The sequence below is a fragment of the Pseudopipra pipra genome, chromosome 8 (genome assembly GCF_036250125.1).
Source record: "Pseudopipra pipra isolate bDixPip1 chromosome 8, bDixPip1.hap1, whole genome shotgun sequence".
In the NCBI taxonomy this organism is placed as follows: Eukaryota; Metazoa; Chordata; class Aves; order Passeriformes; family Pipridae; genus Pseudopipra; species Pseudopipra pipra.
The window spans coordinates 25,248,277-25,266,314 of record NC_087556.1 but is presented as its reverse complement, the minus strand read 5'-3'; the positions used below and the strand labels follow the sequence as shown (position 1 = coordinate 25,266,314).

The 18,038-nt window shown below is 41.8% G+C and overlaps 1 protein-coding gene across 1 annotated transcript in view; it reads left to right on the top strand.

Moving 5' to 3' along the window:
• Window positions 1–1,267: 1,267 nt before the first annotated feature.
• COL17A1 (collagen type XVII alpha 1 chain) overlaps window positions 1,268–18,038 on the top strand; it is a 63,157-nt gene continuing 46,386 nt past the window's right edge. The window contains exon 1 of the mRNA XM_064663230.1: window positions 1,268–1,303. The gene's annotated coding sequence lies outside the window, so the exon portion shown is untranslated. The remainder of the gene's footprint in view (window positions 1,304–18,038) is intronic.

Genomic DNA, 18,038 nt, shown 5'->3' with positions numbered 1-18,038 from the left:
CCGGCGCGCGCCCGGGCGGCGCGGGCTGTTTGCGCCTGCGCGGTGGGAGGTGTTGAGGGGCTGCGGGGCAGGGGGCGCGCGGGGGCTGCTCGCGATGTCCGTCCCGATCCTGAGGGCGGGCAGCAAACGCGGGGTTGGCGCCGCCCCTGGCGTGTGGCATCCCTGGGGACCGCGTACACTGTTGCATCTGGGCGTGTAAGGCACGTGTCCCTCAGGCCTCCCACCCCGTGGCTGGTGTCTGGGCCAGGTGCCATCTCACAGAATTACAGAATGAGTTGGGTCGGAAAAGACCTCTGAGATCATCGAGTGCAACCTATGACCCGACACCACCGTGTAAATCAGTGGCCAGTCTTTCCTTAAACACCTCGAGGGATGGTGACTCCAGCACCTCCCTCGGCAGCCCACTCCAATGTCTAATCATTCTTTCCGTGAAGAAATTCTTCCTGATGTCCAACTGAAACCTGCCCTGGTACAGTTTAAGACTCTAAGACAGTGTTCCTGGAGTGTCCCTGGGCCAGGGAGAGGGGCTCCTGCCTCAGCATGGAGCACGCCCCACCATGGATGGCATGGTAGGCCCAGCCTTTGGCACAGCCAAGGGAACCTCAACTCTCCACCTCAAGCTGCCATTGCCTTTATCACAGGCACTATCTCCTCACAGAAGGGGAAAATCTGTACCTGAGGAGCAGGACCTGAGCAGTGCTGTCTTGCTTGTGAGGAAGGACAAGTGAAAATGATGAAATTTGACTGGAGAAACAGGCAAGGAGACTGGGACAGTGACAAGGAGCAGCCCCAGCTGTGGCTGCATCCTGCAGTTCAGGATTGCAGAGTGCCCTGGCGCTCGAAGGCACTGCTGAATCAAACATGATTTTCCTGTCTTTATCAGCAAACATCCCTTCCATGCTGCACACCTGGCTCCCCCATGTGGATTTATGTTTCTTTAAACTGGTTTGCACACAATGTTTTTCCAATATAACTGTCAGGACTGACAAAAGGAGCTGTGGAAGCCATAACAGGGACAGCTCCCAGCCCGCAGGGATGAGGTACCAGTGGTTCCTCCAGCACTGCCCACAGCCAGACTGGCCCAAGCTGCCCATGGACACCTCACGCAGCTGTGCTGGGAGCTGCACATGGGGTACAGGCACCCACATGCCCTCACTGGATCATGCCCTTGGCTTGTGTATCAGAAATGCATTAATTTCCTGCCTGGTTCCTCCTCACAGCTACAGATGAGGATGCTCAATTTTCTCTTCACCTTGTGTAACTCTCATCTGTATTGAGATCAGAGACAATCTTGAACTGTGTGGTGAGTAAGCACTAAATGTAGGTGTAACACATTAGCAGTTGCTGTGCTTTTGACCACAAGTCTACCTAGATTCACTCACTTCAAGTAGGATTTGATAGGGATGATAGCAACCTTTTACTCTCCTGCAGTAAAACGTATGAAAACATTCAAAGCCCATCTAGACCAAGTTGTTTTGGGAAATCTGAGAACTTGAGGCTCTTAGGTCACTCCTTGTATAAGATTTTATCTGCCAGTGAAATTGATTTAGAAAGAATATTTTCAGTAGCAAATGTGGGAATTTAGATTACGTGACTAAGTTGTACAATCTTTTTTAACCATTTAGCAAAAAAACCTGGCATGATACCTCAAGTATTGAGGCAGTTTGGAGGCATTTTTTAAACCAACAGTTTATTTACTTTTTTTAAGACCTGCAGCTAATTTAATGTCATTAATATTTTAATTTTTTGATGAGTTAAAAATGGACTCCTGAGTGCAACAGTAAAAGTGCTAATAGAACTTCTGCTGCAGATTTATCAACTGTGTTGGATCTCAGATACTCTGGAGCTTTGAGATGGCATGTCTCCAAGTTCACAGGGTATTTCCTTCAGTCTCAAGTATGGTCCCTGCTTTAAATTACTCATGCTCTGTTGTACAGACATGTTAACAGATGAGTTGCACAAGAACAACAGAAAGTTTGAGATTTTAGATCATTTGCCAGGCAAGATTCCAGTAAGATTTTACAGGAACATAGCACATGAAAAGGTCATCCTGTGCATTATCATGGCTCTTAATTAGAGCAACGCCCATGTGCCCCACCCCAAGTGGGATTACAGTTGTTTGGGACTGTGAATATGGAAAGATGGTGCCATATGTTGGATTTATGAGTTTAGTGTACTACAAAAAGAGTAGAGAAAAGGAAATATTATCATCAGTATTTGCTGATGGGTAATCACTCATAAATCACACAAATAAGATACTGTTCAGGTTGATGTTTCGTGTTTAGCTGTGTTTACCACATTTACTTATGAATTTACTTGGTATTAACACAAAGTACTACAAAAACATGACTTGCTCAAGACCCTTCTGGAGGCCCCTGATGGAGCTGGGAATTAGGCTGTCATCAGGTGACTATCCAGTACTTTTATTGCAGAAACCCAATAGTGATGGATAGTATGTTATCCTCAACTTAATGATGGCAAACCAGTCAGACTAAAACCTTCCTCTCAAAAACTGCACATCTGCTTCCCTTGAGGAAAACAGATAATCCATGTGTTATTGATATGGGATGTTTATGGCACACTGTAGAGTGTTTCTCATGCTGTTTAGTTAAGTTCATCAGTATGTGCAACAGTAGCACATTAATTGCAGTACAGTCTTTATTAAGCCCTTTTAATGTCATGGTTTTATTTCTTTTATTCCTTCTGTGATCAGAATAGTTTTGGGGTAAGTAAAACACAAGGAAAAAATGCATAGGAAATTGTGCACTGGGCAATAAAATTATTGAGCTCTGTTTGCTGAACATGCTTCTTCCCTTCAGAGAAACTTGTTTTCCCAAGAAACCAGTAGGAAAATGTGCTTCCTGGTTTTATTTTCTTTGGTATTTCTGTGATGACATTTTAAGTGATCAGATAATTTTCTTTTTCCGAGTGTACTCCAGTTTGTCTGCACAATTGAAAGATATTATCTGTGTAACTCCAGAAGAGCACTAGTGCTAACACAGCGGCACTGATGGGACGAGGACATGTTATAACTCCCCTATGGGCATCCCCTGTAGTAGAAAAGCCAAAGTGGAAAGTAATATTAAAGGATACTGGCTTTGGGTTTAGAGACTCCAGTTTGACCTTTATGGGTTCTTCTCTTCCAGAGTTCCAGGAGCATCCCAAAACTTCCATTTAACAGTTTGCTGGTGCAATAGTTTAGGCCTTTTCTCATTAACATTGCCACTCAGTCACTGGGATGTTAGTCAACATATTGCACCTTAGGGCACCTCTGCATTATCCCCTTCTCTCGTTCTCCTGAAATCTGTTGATCTTGTTCAGAGCCAAGTGATGGATCCTGACGCATGAAGTACACTCTGCACTGTCGGCATATTCTCTCTCGCCTGGGGCTGAAGGGTGGGGTGTTTTTGTGTGCCTAACCACTAACTGCTGCAGAAATTTTTAAATCCTACCCACTTCAGCATGAGCCTAGGGCTGTGTTTTTGCTGGCTGTTATTCACTCCTCGGAAAAATGTTCCGACTTGCTTATAGCCATGTAAATATATCAAGGGAAGGGCTTTATAGACCAGATTCCTGGAGTAAAACCAGTTTACTGCGAGCTGTCCTTGGGAGATGGATTCTGCTCTCATGATGGTGCAGATGTCCAGTAACTAACAGTGCAGTCTCTGGAATTACTTCAGCATAAAGCTAAAGCAAAAGTAAATTTTTGTTGCCTTTCTGCTTTACATCTCGGGCTTGCTTAGAGTACCCCATATTTTCCCTTCCATTTTCACGGTGCCCGCCTTGAAAAGAAAAACTGCCTGGATTTGTTGTAGGTGAGGGGCACTGCAATTTGCCATTACAAAAGTTGATGTAAGAGGCAGGTGAGATGGGTGTCCTAGTTCTCACTGCTGCATGTGTGAATAACCAAGTGGGTGAGGCACAGTGCTCATAAAAGGGAGCAGCACACGATTGCCTATTATTTTAGTGTCTGTTTGTGGGATTTTCTCTGACATAGCAAGCCAAAGATTACAGTTTGAAGTCTTTACAAGACTGTAGCAGACAAAGGAAGCAATAAACAGACCTTCAGTGTTCCTATCTTTGCTGGGGAACTGATTGATCATTGTTTTAAGAAAATCCAAGCCTTGCCCAAACTAGTCCCTGATACAGCCTTTTGTCATCTGTGATGGTCTAAGCATTTTTCTGCCAAAAGTATTTGAATTGTAATGGAGCTTCAGGAGTTGTTTCATTTTCTCATATACTTAAAGCAACAGTTCACTCTGTGCTGTGCACATGTAACTCTTCGATTGCTCATATTTATCTGTGCTACTGAAATCAGTGAAGCTGAAGAAGTGGACATGGTTTATTTGCAAGTGCAGATGAGCTGGTTTGAGGGCAGTTACCCATAATCTGGAGGCCTTGTGTGGACCCAGTGGATTAAACTTGTGTATCAAACAAGTCATCCAGTGAGCAGGTAAGCACAGATGAAGATGCACATCTCTCCTTCTTGCTGGACCCCTGAGGGTTTCATTGTTGCTCTGAATGCGGACATGAGAGACTTGTGTCCATCATCACTTCAGGATCACCACTGCTTATTGTTTTGTTTTAGAACAAATAACCATTCTACTGAAAACACCTCCTTCCCTACCAAACTGCATCATCAGCAGGCAGGGTTTAAACATACACTTCCTCCCTGTTATTAAGAAACAAATTAGGTCATTTACCTGGGGCTAGAGAAACTTTTAAAAAGTAAAGATTTACAAGTCTTTTCCTAAGGATGAAATACAAGTGTTCATGGGAGATTTCCAGCTCTGGATGCTGCTGACAATAAAGTCACATCTAGAGGGCTGAGATTTCAGTGAGGCAATGTTGTCAGACACTGAGCCCCCGTGTTGCAGCTCAGGCTCAGGGTTAGTACACTGATGTGAGAGCTGGCTTAAAGCTCTCTCCTGTTTTCCATGCTGTTGGTAACATGCGTAACATTTTAAGTGTGCACAATTGTTGTGATATGGGGGATATGACTTTGCATTATCCATGCAAACAAATCACGTGTCTAAGGACGGCTGCATCAGGTTGGCAATTCACCAAAAATGGTGAACAGATATGAAATTTGGCACTTTTTACTGTAGAGGTTGAAGTATGTTCTTTATAAGTCAGAATACTTGAGGTACTCACATACGATAGGAACTCAGTAAATACTGGCTTATCACCCCTCCTCCCAAAATGTTCAGCTGTAGAGAAGACAATAAGAATGTCTCCTGTGCCATTTCCTTTAGCAAATAAAATGTGCAGTGAAATTTTTTTGACTTCTCCTTCTTTCTTGAGTAAAATATGCTCTTTGGGCCATATAGCTCATTTAAAAATAAACTTTTCAATGTTTATGAGCTGTATTGCTTTTGTTTCAATTATTTCCAAAGTAATTTCCATGCAAATTTTTTATTCATGTTCCTGTCTGTAGCAACTGTATTTTGAGTCCCTCTCTCTACACAGGCATACAGAAAGAGCTGTACTGATGAGCGTGTAATATTTTCTTACAGCCTCAGAGGCTTCAAGTGATTACTCTTAAATTATTTTTACTCTTGCTGTGTTGTCTTCCTGCAGAAGGGCAGCTTAGCCCTTGTGACATTTGAAGTCATTGAGAAAGTTCCTCCTGAGCTGAAGGGAAGCAGAACTATTCTATCGTGATGGAAGTTAGTGGAAGTGTGGCATATGGAGTGAGCTAATGGTATGATTTCATGTGGTGCTGAGATACTGGAATTGCAGCTGGCTGCATTAGTGTAAGTGTTTCACACTGTGTGAGGAGGCAACCAGTCTCCTCTGAACACATTAAGGAAACTTTATTTTGGGTGAAGAACATTTGTCTTAAGTGGAGTGCAGCAGTGCTGAGCTGCTGCCAAGTGAACCAAGTTAGCAAATGCCACCTGCTTTAACAGGGGACGTTCTCCCATCAGTAGCACACGTAACTTTGAATCTGTGTCCTGGCCACAGTGACCTCCATCACACATATTAATTGTCACTGAACAAGCTCTCTTTGTCATCAACCTCTTTGGTGACAGCCATGCCATACCACTTCACATGATATCCCTGTAACTGGAAAACTCTCAGTTCATTCACAGCTGAAAGAGTTAGTCTGCGTTTGATGTTTTAAAGTTTAGTGCATTTTTTCCTTGAGTTAATTACAAGCATTGCATGGGTAACATATGCCAGAATAAGGTATTTCATCATTGTTAAATGCATGGTGGTAACTCAACACATGGGTATGCACTGACAAGTTTTCTCTTGAAAGACTCCTCAGGGGTTAGATCAGCAGATAGATCACCTTGAAATTTTAGATAGCATATACTCTACCTCTTCTTGAGGCTGTGAAACCAGGCATGAATAGCCTTAAAATTGTCCACATTGATGTCTGGATAGGAAGTCCTATGTGGGATTCATCTTTCTGGGATCAACAGTGCATGTATGGGTGTACCCTACTTAATCATGTGTGACATGTGAGTGCAAAGACTAATCAAGAATATCATCACCTACACTATGCAGTTTACTCTGTTTGGTGACATCCTTCTTTTCCATTTCAGTGAGGAATTCTGGGTCAGACCTTTCTTTTCCTTAAAACGGGATTCTCACTATCTAAATTCAAGCCTAGAAGCAGTTAAACTCTCCCTGGTTTAACACTTCTTTGTCCTAAGATTTTCTCTCAAACCTAGAGACATACTTTCTCACAAATATCACTGTAATGCAAGAGCTACTACTACTTTGCTCTATTAGTGTGCCTAGCTGTAACTGCTGATTTTGTAATCTGTTAAACAAAACAAAACAAAACAGAACAGAAAAAAACAAACCCAAACAAACAACCACCCCAAAACAACAACCACTCACCCAAACAAACAAAAAACAAAACAAAAGGCAATAGGCAGAAGTGGGAAATGGCAAAGAGGAGGATCTTTTCTCCAGAGAGAATGTTTGTGCCAATAGCTGTTACTGAAAGGTCTTGGTGTTTTGCTGTTGCCTTCTCAAGGAGTTTCAGGTTCCACTTAGAACAAATAAATAGCTCTCCTCACCCATCTCCAGCTCCTCAGGCACACCATGGGCACATCTTGCAGGTGAAAAGTACAAATACGTCTCAAATGCCAACACTGGCGAGATGCTGAAAGCTGATGCTGGCAGAGTCCCTGCATAGCACTGCCAGGAAAACTGCAAATGAAGATATTGCCCTTTCTGCTCAGTACTATAGGCAGATCTCATCAGCTCTGCCAGTCTCATTATTCCAAATTTTTAATAGTCAAGCCTGCAGTCTAATATTGACACCAGACAGCCAACCTGAGGTACAGCTCTCTGAAGAGTCCACCACTCTGAAGAGTCTCTGGAGAAGTTGAGAGGGCCTCAAGAAGCTAAGGAATTCATAAATTTTCCTTTTATTATAAACTCAAGTCCACCAAAGATCAATTGCCATGCATATTGCCAAACCTCAGAAGCTGCCAGAGAGCTGAAATCATTCAGTGATGCACTTTTAAGACTTGGGTGTGTCACCAGAAGCACAGGAGCAGTACCACTGAGGAGGAACAACATAGCATGGACATGGCTCATATATATACATCTTACACAGAAATATTTACTTTTCCTTTTCTAAGTAAACCTATGTGCAAGAAGATCCCCACAGATATGATGGAGAAGCTGTAACGATTTAATATCCAAACGTGGAGGATCAAACCCCACACCCTGAAGTCACCATGATAAACTCAGCTAAGAATTATTGCAGCTAAGAATTAATCCTGTGCTTATTTTTGAAACAGCAAAACCCCATGGGCCAATTTCATCTTTAGTTTATCTGATTTCTTAGGAATTGATGATTTTATACCAACAACTAATTTAATCTAATACATTTGTAAGAATTTTGTTCATCTGCATAATTTGGGTAGAAGAAAGGTAGGAAAAATGGGATAAAAGTGCTTTCTTTGAGGGAAGCGGCTGTCTGGGAGATGCAGTCTCTTCAACCATTACTGCAATGAATGCAACTGCACTGTAAGATTCCCTTTATGTCCCACAGATGCAGCCATGTTCAAACTGATGCTGTAAGTGATTAAACTTTGACCTCATGTTCATCAGCTGAGGTGAAGGAATGCCAAGAGGGGGTCACCAAAGGAGGAAGCTCTTTCGTGAAGAGATTGGTTTGTGTTCAGACCATCTTTAGAATATATTCCACAAGTGAACGTTGAGTGTATTTTCCCACTGATGTTTTGAAAATGCAGATCCTAGGTCAAATATTAAAAAATGCATTGAAAGGACATTCTCAGCACATTCTTTCTATTTCTTTTAAATACTATTCCCATTTATCCCTAACAGTTCCTGAATATTTGACACAGACATATTCTTTGAATATTGCACATTCACACAAGTACATAACAAACAATTCTCTTGTATTTGTTTATTGCTAAATTATGTGTTGGGAACTGTACATCCCAATTTTTTATTGTACACTTATCTTGTATTGCTTCTAGATGCTGGTCTTTTTTTACTAGTTTGTTATTGCTCAGTTGTGCAAATGCTGTTCATTTGTTTTAGGAAAAGCTAAAGGATTCCACTGACACTGCAAATAGCTACAGTAAAGTAAACAGAACAGAAGTAGGAGCATGTAATTCTAATAGCTCAACCCAACCATGGTTCACTGCCCTCCCTCCTTTGAGCTGCCTGCTCTTGACTCTGGCAATTGCTTAGTCTCTGTTTCCATTCTGTCTTATTCCCACTTGGTCTCTGTCTTCCTAAGTTTTCATTATAATATTCTATGCACATGTATTGGCTTGTTGGTTTCCTTATGTTTTGCTTGACTGCATACATTTGGCATGCATTAACTACCACAGATGCTCTTCTGTCTGCTACATTTTCTGTGCTCAAATGGAGGGGATCGAACCTCTATTGATGAGGGTGGGGATATATGTCTGTCTCAGTGTTCATTAGGTATTGGGCATGGCTGTTTATTGGCAAAATATTTTGCTTCTAGACATATTAAGAACACCAGTTTCCAATACACACAGTTCATGCCTGCACTGCTAAGGAAATACCTTATGGAACTCTAAGTTAAACACTGTCTCCTGGACAGGTAGATAAGGTTCACAACAGTTTGGCACTGTTGGCAAAATATAGTAGTTTTTACCTGCAGTTACAAGGTTAAAGGCATTTGCAAAACTGCCAGATTTATTATCAAAACAGTAATTAACTGAAGTGTCATGCAATTAAACTAGACCAGCATGTGTTTGACAGCCTTGGGCAGCTCTAGGAATGTAGTCCCTGGCTCAGCGCAGCACTTAAAAATGTATGTAGCTTTAAGCATGTAGGTACTCCCTGTGAAGGCTAGAGGTAGATCCCAGCAATCAGAGAAACTCAGTGTCTGAGGAAAGCTGCAGGAACAAGAAAAGCTTAGTCTGGTGTTGGAAACCCTAATGGTGTATGTGACAGCATTCAAATACATAAAAGGTGATGGCAAGAAAGGAGATAAGTTACACTGAGAGTGGGAGAGGGGAAGTGATTGCCAGCTGAAGCAGGAATTACTTGTTTGGAACTTCAAGACATTTTCTAACAGCAAGTATGGTGAGAAAATATAGACCAGACCACCTCAAGAGGCTCTGAATCCTCATGGGAAAGTTTTAAAAGTCTTCTAAAGAAAATTCTATGAAGAATATTTAAGATGAAGCTGGACTTCAAACAGAAAGATGGACAAGACACCTAATTGAAGGCCTTTCCAGCCTTATTTTCTACAGTCGTATAATTTTATATGCTTAAAATTACACATGTGGACCAAAATAAATGTGTAAGACTCTTCTTTGTAGGCTTCAGCAAATGTTATTCTGACAGTGGGAACAGTGGATCAGTGCTCTTATCGGGCCTCATCTTTCAAAAACAATGGATTCAGTGAACTCAGTGTACCAAACTCCAAAAAATACACACACTTGTTTGTGACAGTTCATCACTTCAGATCACCACTTATACTGTGTTTTATCCATTATTTTTATCTTGTCATTGTGCCTAACAGAACGATTTTCTTAGTACAGATTTTTAATATCTGTGGAAGGAGGTGTAAATATTTTGTTCTAAATTCTTTAATTTATGCTGGAAACTAAAAACAACTTTAGGTGTTGTGTTTACAAAGCCTTCAGCCAACAACTTTAATCATGGATGTTATTAAAGTAGAATCCAAAGAGCAGTTCCTTTGCAGGCACTGGATAAGAAAGGCAGCCACCATACCATATATCTGGCAACCCTATGATAACAATAAATATACCCCAAAGGATCCATGCCAAGAGGAACATCTGAAATACATAAGATATGGAGTGATGATGAGCCCAGAGTGCCTTGATTTTAATAAGAGAAAGCTGTGTGTTATCACAGGTCTCACAAGATGAACTTCTGATGGAAGCAAATTAATGAGCATCTGAATGGCTGTGAAATTAAAAGTTTGAGTAACAACTAAATTTCCAGCCAGTCATCTTGCTGAGAAGAAGTGACACACAACAGACCTGGCTTTTGGAAAAGGCAGTGCTTTTGTGCTTTAGATAAGAAACAGGATTTTTCAAGCAGAGGCATGAAAATAGAGATGGGCACAGTCAGAAGATTCAGAGCCAAGTCAGAAAACCTGCCAGAAACTGGAAGCAGAGGGAACTTAAATAGTTTGGATCCAAGTTTTGAGTGTTCACTTGCAAATGTTTTCCTCAGAACTATTTAAAAATAATCTGCTCATCTGAAGTCGGTGATCAAGCCCTGAAAAGAAAAGCTTCCTTTTTCATTAGGGTTCTGCCCTACCAGCTGAGCAGCTGGAGCACAGTGTACGTGTCATCATGCCACCTTTTCTCCCTTTACTTTTGATTTTAAATACCTCCTTGGCACTGGAGAAAAGTGGGTTTGTAAAATGAGATCCTCTTGCAGGCAGCATTGTGTGAGGGAGTGATAGAATCACTGATGGCCGTTACTGGGGAGAGCAAAAGAGTCACTTGGACCGTGGGAGCCAGATTATGTAGAGGCTTTCACAGTAAAGCTAGTTACTGCTCATTATCTCTCTCTGAATATTCCTTGTTTATTTTGTTGGTTTGCTCATTACAACTGAAATTGTAATACTCACCTTTTGCAAAAATGGTGAGCTACTCCAGGAAAATCCCTATTGTGCAGGGAGACTACAAGAAAGCTGAAGAGGACTTTTTGGCAAGGGCATGTATTGACAGGACAAAGGGGAATGGCTTCAAACTGAAAGAGGGAAGGTTTAGATCAGATGTTAAGAAGAAATTCTTTACTGCGAGGGTGGTGAGGCACTGGCACAGGTTGCTCACAGAAGTTGTGGATGCCTCATCCCTGGAGTGTTCAAGGCCAGGTTGGACAGGGCCCTGAGTAACCTGGTCTAGTGGAAGGTGTCCCTGCCCATGGTAGGGGGTGGAACTAGATGGTCTTTAAGGTCCCTTCCAACGCAAACCATTCCCTGATTCTATGATTCTACTTCTGTGTTCTTACAAAGCAGAAATAAATAATATGAATGGGGCACTGCTCTGTTCTGTTCTCTTCTGGGTCACAGATCTTCTCTTTGTTTATCCTTCAACACAGTTTTTGGTTGGAATTAGCATATCATTTGTGGATTGTATGGCGAAGGTGTGTCTGGCTAGAGATTTGCTTGCAGAAGCATGATCTCTAATGAAAAGTGAGAAACGTGGAGAGGTGTGAGGAGCATAAACAAAATAACCATGAATGGTGCTGAAAACTGCTTTAAACCCACATGAGAAGAAAGATGCAAGCTAAAAGAAGTTCTAGATTAAAGAACAGTGAGAGATCATTAAAAAAAGATTGAAAAACACTTGTTAATGAGCTGTGAGCCATGGCTTTTTATTCTATAATATTGCTCAAATATTTACTCTTATTCTAACTATTGATAAATGGTGTGTCTCTAACTACTCTGTAACTCCAGCCAGTTTCCAGCTTTTACATATGTCTGTTCATAACTGACTCAAAGTCAAGGCAAAAAAAGAAAGTGTGAGATCTGGTTTATTTTAACCCTTGTATCTGTTTTTTTATGGATGGTTTCTGAAGAGAAGTGTTGCATCTGTGCTGTGACTGTTCCCTGTGGATCTGGTCTGTTGTTCTGTATCTGTGGGAACATTTGTATGGTCAGGAATTCTATGCTGGGGTGTCAGATGTATATGTGAAACTTGATCATGATTACTGAAGTGCTGCATATCAAAATAGAAGGATGTTTACAAATGCTATAATTTTGGTGCAACAAGGTACAGATGAAAGGCACCATGAAATAGATAAATAATTAGTATTTATAAAATATTTTTATATGGCTTAAAATTTCCATTGTATGGATTAAAAACACATAATTAGCAAGATTCCATACTGATGGTACATGAGTGATTTAGCACCAGTGACCAAATCCATCACAGCTTTGTTTAGTGTCTTCCACTGTGAGCCTCACATTCCTCTGTTGAGGACAAAAGCCTTTGCAGATCTGTGGATCAAAGCTTTTGTGGATCCAGTAATGACATGGAGCTTCTGGATTGGATCACTTTAAAGAACTTTGGTCAGAATTCTCTTTATATTCAAGGTGCAATAAAAATGAAGTACTTTTCTTACCCTCTCACATATTGTCTCTGCATCCTTGCCATGGGCCCAGTGTGCAGTACAGAAATAGCAGCCTTGGAGTTCACAGCTTCTTTGCTTACTGAAAATAGCATTAAAAAAAACCCACGAAACTTCAGAACTGTTGTATCAGTCTTCTATTCTGGACTCAGCTGATTATTGATGCTATAAATTACTTCTTATTTGCAATAATCCAGTTCTTCATTTTCTCATTGTTTACTGGGCTGAAGAGATTGGGGGGGTGGGTTAGAAAAAAGGGGTACATAGCAGCCTATATATAAGTTGATACTGTAACCAGTGTAACAGCTGACATTTCTGATTAAATGAATATTACTTTTATCATGAATAAATGCTTATCAAAGCAGATGTTATGCACAACAAATCACCTCAGTATAGACCTGATGGTGCACTTGCCTGCCTCAAGGGAGTGAATGTCCTTCCAGCAGAGCTCAATAGGGATGGTGATCTATCTTTCTTGGAAAAAATAGTCAGGAAAGCTAAAAATTGTAGCACTTGTAAATTAAAGTTTCAGGTATTAAATCAAGGAGTAGAAACAATATACTCTAAGTTAAATGAGCAGTTCCATCTTGTAAATAAAGAGTAGCTCAAGGCACAGTTGAAGTGAATAGACCAGGGAAAGGTATTAAATTTGAAAAACTCACACAACTCTGCTTTAATGTAAATTGAAGTAACAGCTTCCCTCCTAGGACCACAGAACTTAGGAATTAATAAATGTCCATAGCTCCTTGCTAAAAAGAGAAGATGAGGAAAAATTGTGAAAGGAGTAGAAAGAGGACAGTTAATATCTCTGTCTTGAGGAGGATACATAGCAGTTCTTGAAGAGAGAAAAAAAAGTGTTGAAGACATAATTTTGGTAATGTGGGAGAATGTTTCTAGAGAAGAGACAGCTGAAGAAGTGAGAGCTAGTATGTAATGAGATTGAATCATCCTTTAATTCAGTGATTTTTGCAGTGAGAGAGAAGGGTTTCCAAGGCAGCCTCCAACCTCAGTACTGAGAACACGAAGGAAGCTTCCAGCTGCCATGTGAGATGTGTTCTGGAGAGTGATTTTACCAGAGTGTCATGTCCCATCTTGTGCTTGCAGTCCTGCAGGAGATCAGCAGTCTTCTAGTCATGTGTATCGGATAATAATATTTTATGCCTGTGGAATGTATCCTCTAATAAAGGAGTGCCATTTAAGTTGGGGCTCTGCAAGCCTGCACACGGCAGGTTGAGCCTGTGTGCCCCAGGAAAAGCAGGTGCAGCATGACAGCAGCCAGGAAGGATTCAAGCCTCTCTGAGGACCAGTTCAGCAAATAAATAACACTAGAAATAGGAATAAAAACAGTTTCACACACCTTCTTGCCACGAGCAGTGATAGCAAGTGGTATGTCACCTTCAGAACCAAAATAAAATCCAGATTGCTCCTTTGTTGTGCGTTGTTAATCCAGATCTAAACAAATGCATTAGAAACATGCACAATCTGAATTTATACTATTGGAAACCAGCCTCTTGATTTAAAACTGTTTTGCAATACTCAGATAAGCATATGTTTGGAGATTGATTTATGGCTGTGAAGCACCCAGGAGAACGAAAACATGGTGTGAGCTGAAATGCCCCTCCCTAATTATACCACCAATCCAATCTGTGCTGTGATAAATGCCAATCCATGACAAATCCGTAGTGATCAGTGGCAATAAACAGGGCTCACAGCAGAGCATGTTCCCTTAGAGGGAACACCTTAGTAGCCCAGCAGGGACTTTTCATTCTGTTGTTTACTTTGGCAGTTAAAAGTGAGCACCACCCTGAAATGCTTGAGAGACTAATAACAGGAAGTACCTTCCTAGCAAAGAAAAAGGATCATCTCTGGACAGAAATCTTGTAAAACTCTGCAGTCTTCCATTCAAAGTCTGACTCAGGAAATTTGCTGAGTGGCCTCAGTCTTCATTATTCGTGGTCCTGGGGGATAGTCAGAACTTCCCAGGATATGCAGAGCAGAGCTGTTCTAACGTGTTTGTACAAACCCACTTTTTTCCCCCTCAGAAACTTTGCTACCTAAGCTTGACAATTTCCTCAGAAATCTTATTATTTTAAAGGAAACATTTTCATAAAGCCCCTTCAGCACTGGACAGACTGTCTAATCACAGGGTTGGATTGACATGGACTTCAGACTAGAGGGTGACTTTTACCCCATCAGTATTAATGTAGTGCCAGACAGTATCTGCTACATCATTTGGTCTCAGGGAAGTTCAAATACGAAGACAGAAACTCAGAGAGGTGAGTTACTGTTCTTGAATCTTAGGTATGTAAACCTTGGCAGAATTGAGTGAAAAATCAAGCCTCATGATTGTATATGAAATACGTGTTTTAAAAATGTTTTTCTTTGCCTGCCTGCTAAAGGAGTGGAAATGTAGTTTTGTGCTTTCACACACACACCCACACACACCCACACACCCTTTACCATAAGGAATGATCCCAGAAAAGTGTTGTGTGGAACTATGTCTGAGTGTTACCACCATTCATATCTGGAAAATCAACTCTCTTATCATTTCTGGGTTTAGATTGTAGCAGTCTCACTTAGGGGTGACTTTCTTCAAGTTCTGCCTAGAGCCAGACTACAGCTTGTAAACATTACCGTAGAGGGTTCAGAAATGTGATCTATTTAAGCAAACATTTTGGGAGAAACACATAGTTTTCTATGTTTAAATCTTAGTGGGAAACACACCACCCAGGCTTTTGGGATATGTGAAAACTGGTGACACCTGCTTGCATTTAACTGTGCATGCTGTATCAAACTGGACTGCTTGAGCAAAGAGTGTTGGGCTCTACTTGTGCTCCGAGCATGCCCCCAGGCTGCTCTGGAGCTCAGGCTAATGCTTTTTCTTAGCTCAGTCTTGTGTGTAAACAATGTGGATCACGAAGGAATCTTATTTTGGAAGCAAATTTAGATCCTGACTAAGATAAGGCTAGTGAGATTGAGGATGGAGTACAGATGTACCACAAACAGTATAGACTTGGTTGCAGTTCAGCTTGGTTGCAGCAACAGGTCTGGTGCTTTCTCTTATTCCCCAGCAGTGATCCCCAGTGCTTGGCCAGGTTCCTTGGACTGGGTATGAGCTGCGGGCTTTATGCACAATTTTGTGTTTATTTTCATTCTGAGTGCCCAGGCACTTATAGAAGATGTTCTTGTTCTATGCACAAACTCACCTAAGTGACACAGCAGCGTCAGTGGCACTTCTGTTACTAAAGATTCCTGAAAATCCTCTCTGCATTGTGAAATAATCCTTGATCCAAAAATGACCCTTTGAAACTTAGCAGGGAAAAGGATTTGCAGGGCAGGAATGTGTAGGGCTGGAAAAGGGGAGAGCAAGAGAAAACTGCTCTCAGGGACCCTTCAGGCACCCTTCCCTGCATTTCCCATCCTGCTAACAAGAATCCCTCTCTGTATAGGAGGTGAGTTGCTGTAAGCTGTAGTTGAGCCCAGCAGAGATTTTTCATCAGGATTTTTTTGCCAGTATGTGTTTTGAATTTTCTGTCAAGACTGCAGCCAGAAATCAGGCTTATTTGCCAACACCCATCATTTTCTGAGGCAGATCTCCAAGATAAGTATTGTCTCCAGCTTTTGTCCTGTATGCAGTGTTGCACTGCAATTCTGCCTGTGTTTCTTTTTATAATGGTGCTGGTGAGCTAGTCACAAATCATATATTTTCTTTAGAGCTGCCAGAAAGGCGTCGTTCTTTTTTTTTCACATTACCATTTTTTTGTAAACAGCTTGCTGTGACTTCTCTCCACTGTGTATATTGGCAGCACCACAGCCAGGTCATCTGGCACTGTTTGTGTCCCTTTGCTGCCTGCGTGCCTGAAACTTTTGATGTGTGAGATTAGCATGCATAGTTTTTGTCTAAAAGCCACTGGTGCTAAAACTGTTTTAAGGGGTCACAAGTGAGCTTGCAAACAGGCAGTCGTTTTCTAAAAGCCAGGGTATAGGAAATTATTTGATCCTATGAATCAAACTTGCATTCTGTGATAAGTAAAATACTCAAGGACTGGTTCTCTTTGACAAAGCAGACTGGGCAGTGGGCTGATTGTCAATAACTATCAGCATCAAACAAGAGACTCAGTCCAGCTCATAGCTGTGCTGCTGTATGCAGCATGTGTTGCAGGCAACTCTTACCTAGAGGACAAAGTGAAAGGGATTATTCATCATGCCAGCACTGGGAAGGAGAGGAGTCTTACGGATGAAAATTACTTGGTTTAAACTCACAGCAAAGCTCCTCAGAGTGGCAGTGATCAGGATCATCTGCTTCACAGCCCTGTTCCCTGGCAGATGCTGTGGTGTGCTGGACAGCTGGAGTAGCTCCCTAATTTCTATGGGGACAGGGGTGTGAGGTGTGGAGAAAGGGAGAGATGACAGCAGGTCACCTTTGCACACAGGTCTGTTAACATCCCAGCCTTGATGCCATTAGAGGTGATAACTTCTGGCTGTGCCAGCCATCTCCTGCTGTACAGCCTGACGTGTACCGAGATGTAAAATGTGCCCAAGCACCAATGCACATAAAAACCTGAGTGGAAGACCAGACGTTTAAGAGGTCACAGGTGTGTTTTGTTTGTCTGTCACCAAAATTACATGATCAGGAGCAGTCCCAGACACAGAAGACAATGCACTTGTCCATCCCCAGTCTTTGGACTGAGCTGCTTGCTACTGCTAATAGTAACTATTAGGCAGTTGTATTGCAGAGCACCAGGGCCTGTCTGTCTATACAGACTTGTCTCTGAGCAGAGGTAGACAGCTGTCTGCAGCTGCTGAAAAGACCCTCCTGTCTACATGGTAACAGTAAAAGCAGCAAGCCCAAGTCTTCAGCCGCCTCCTCCCAGTTGGCTGTCCCCTACCAGAACAGCCCAGCCCGTCCTCCCTGGGCTACTACAATTCAGTTTGTCCTGCACTGTTAAGGGTCTCTGTTTTATAATACTCCACATACAGATATAGGTTTATTATAATTATTGCTATTTCTTATTTGTACTGTGCTTAATATTATAAACTGTGTGGAATGTTATATAAAGCCAGAAGGAGAGAGGAAAGGCAGTACTTAGCTGTACAATCTTTGTATTAGTGGGTAGAGACAGCCAAGACCTCTTGATCACTGAAGTCTCTTGGGACCTGGGAGATTGAGTTAGCAATGTTTTTTTTCGTCCTGCCATTACTCACCCCCCTGCAGCCCAAAAGCAATGATCAGTTCCCCACAAGGCTTTTATTCATGCCCGAGGTTACTCACGGTGTTTCCCAAGTGATGTACAATTTGTGGACTTGGGGCACTGAGTCAAGGAGGTGACTCAAGAGGCTCTGGTTGGTTCAGTGGCTGCCTGGCTCAGCTGTGTAAAACCAAGGCATGGAGGGAATTGCAGTTGCTATACAGAAATAGGTGTGGCTTCTCCTTCCCTGTGCGAACC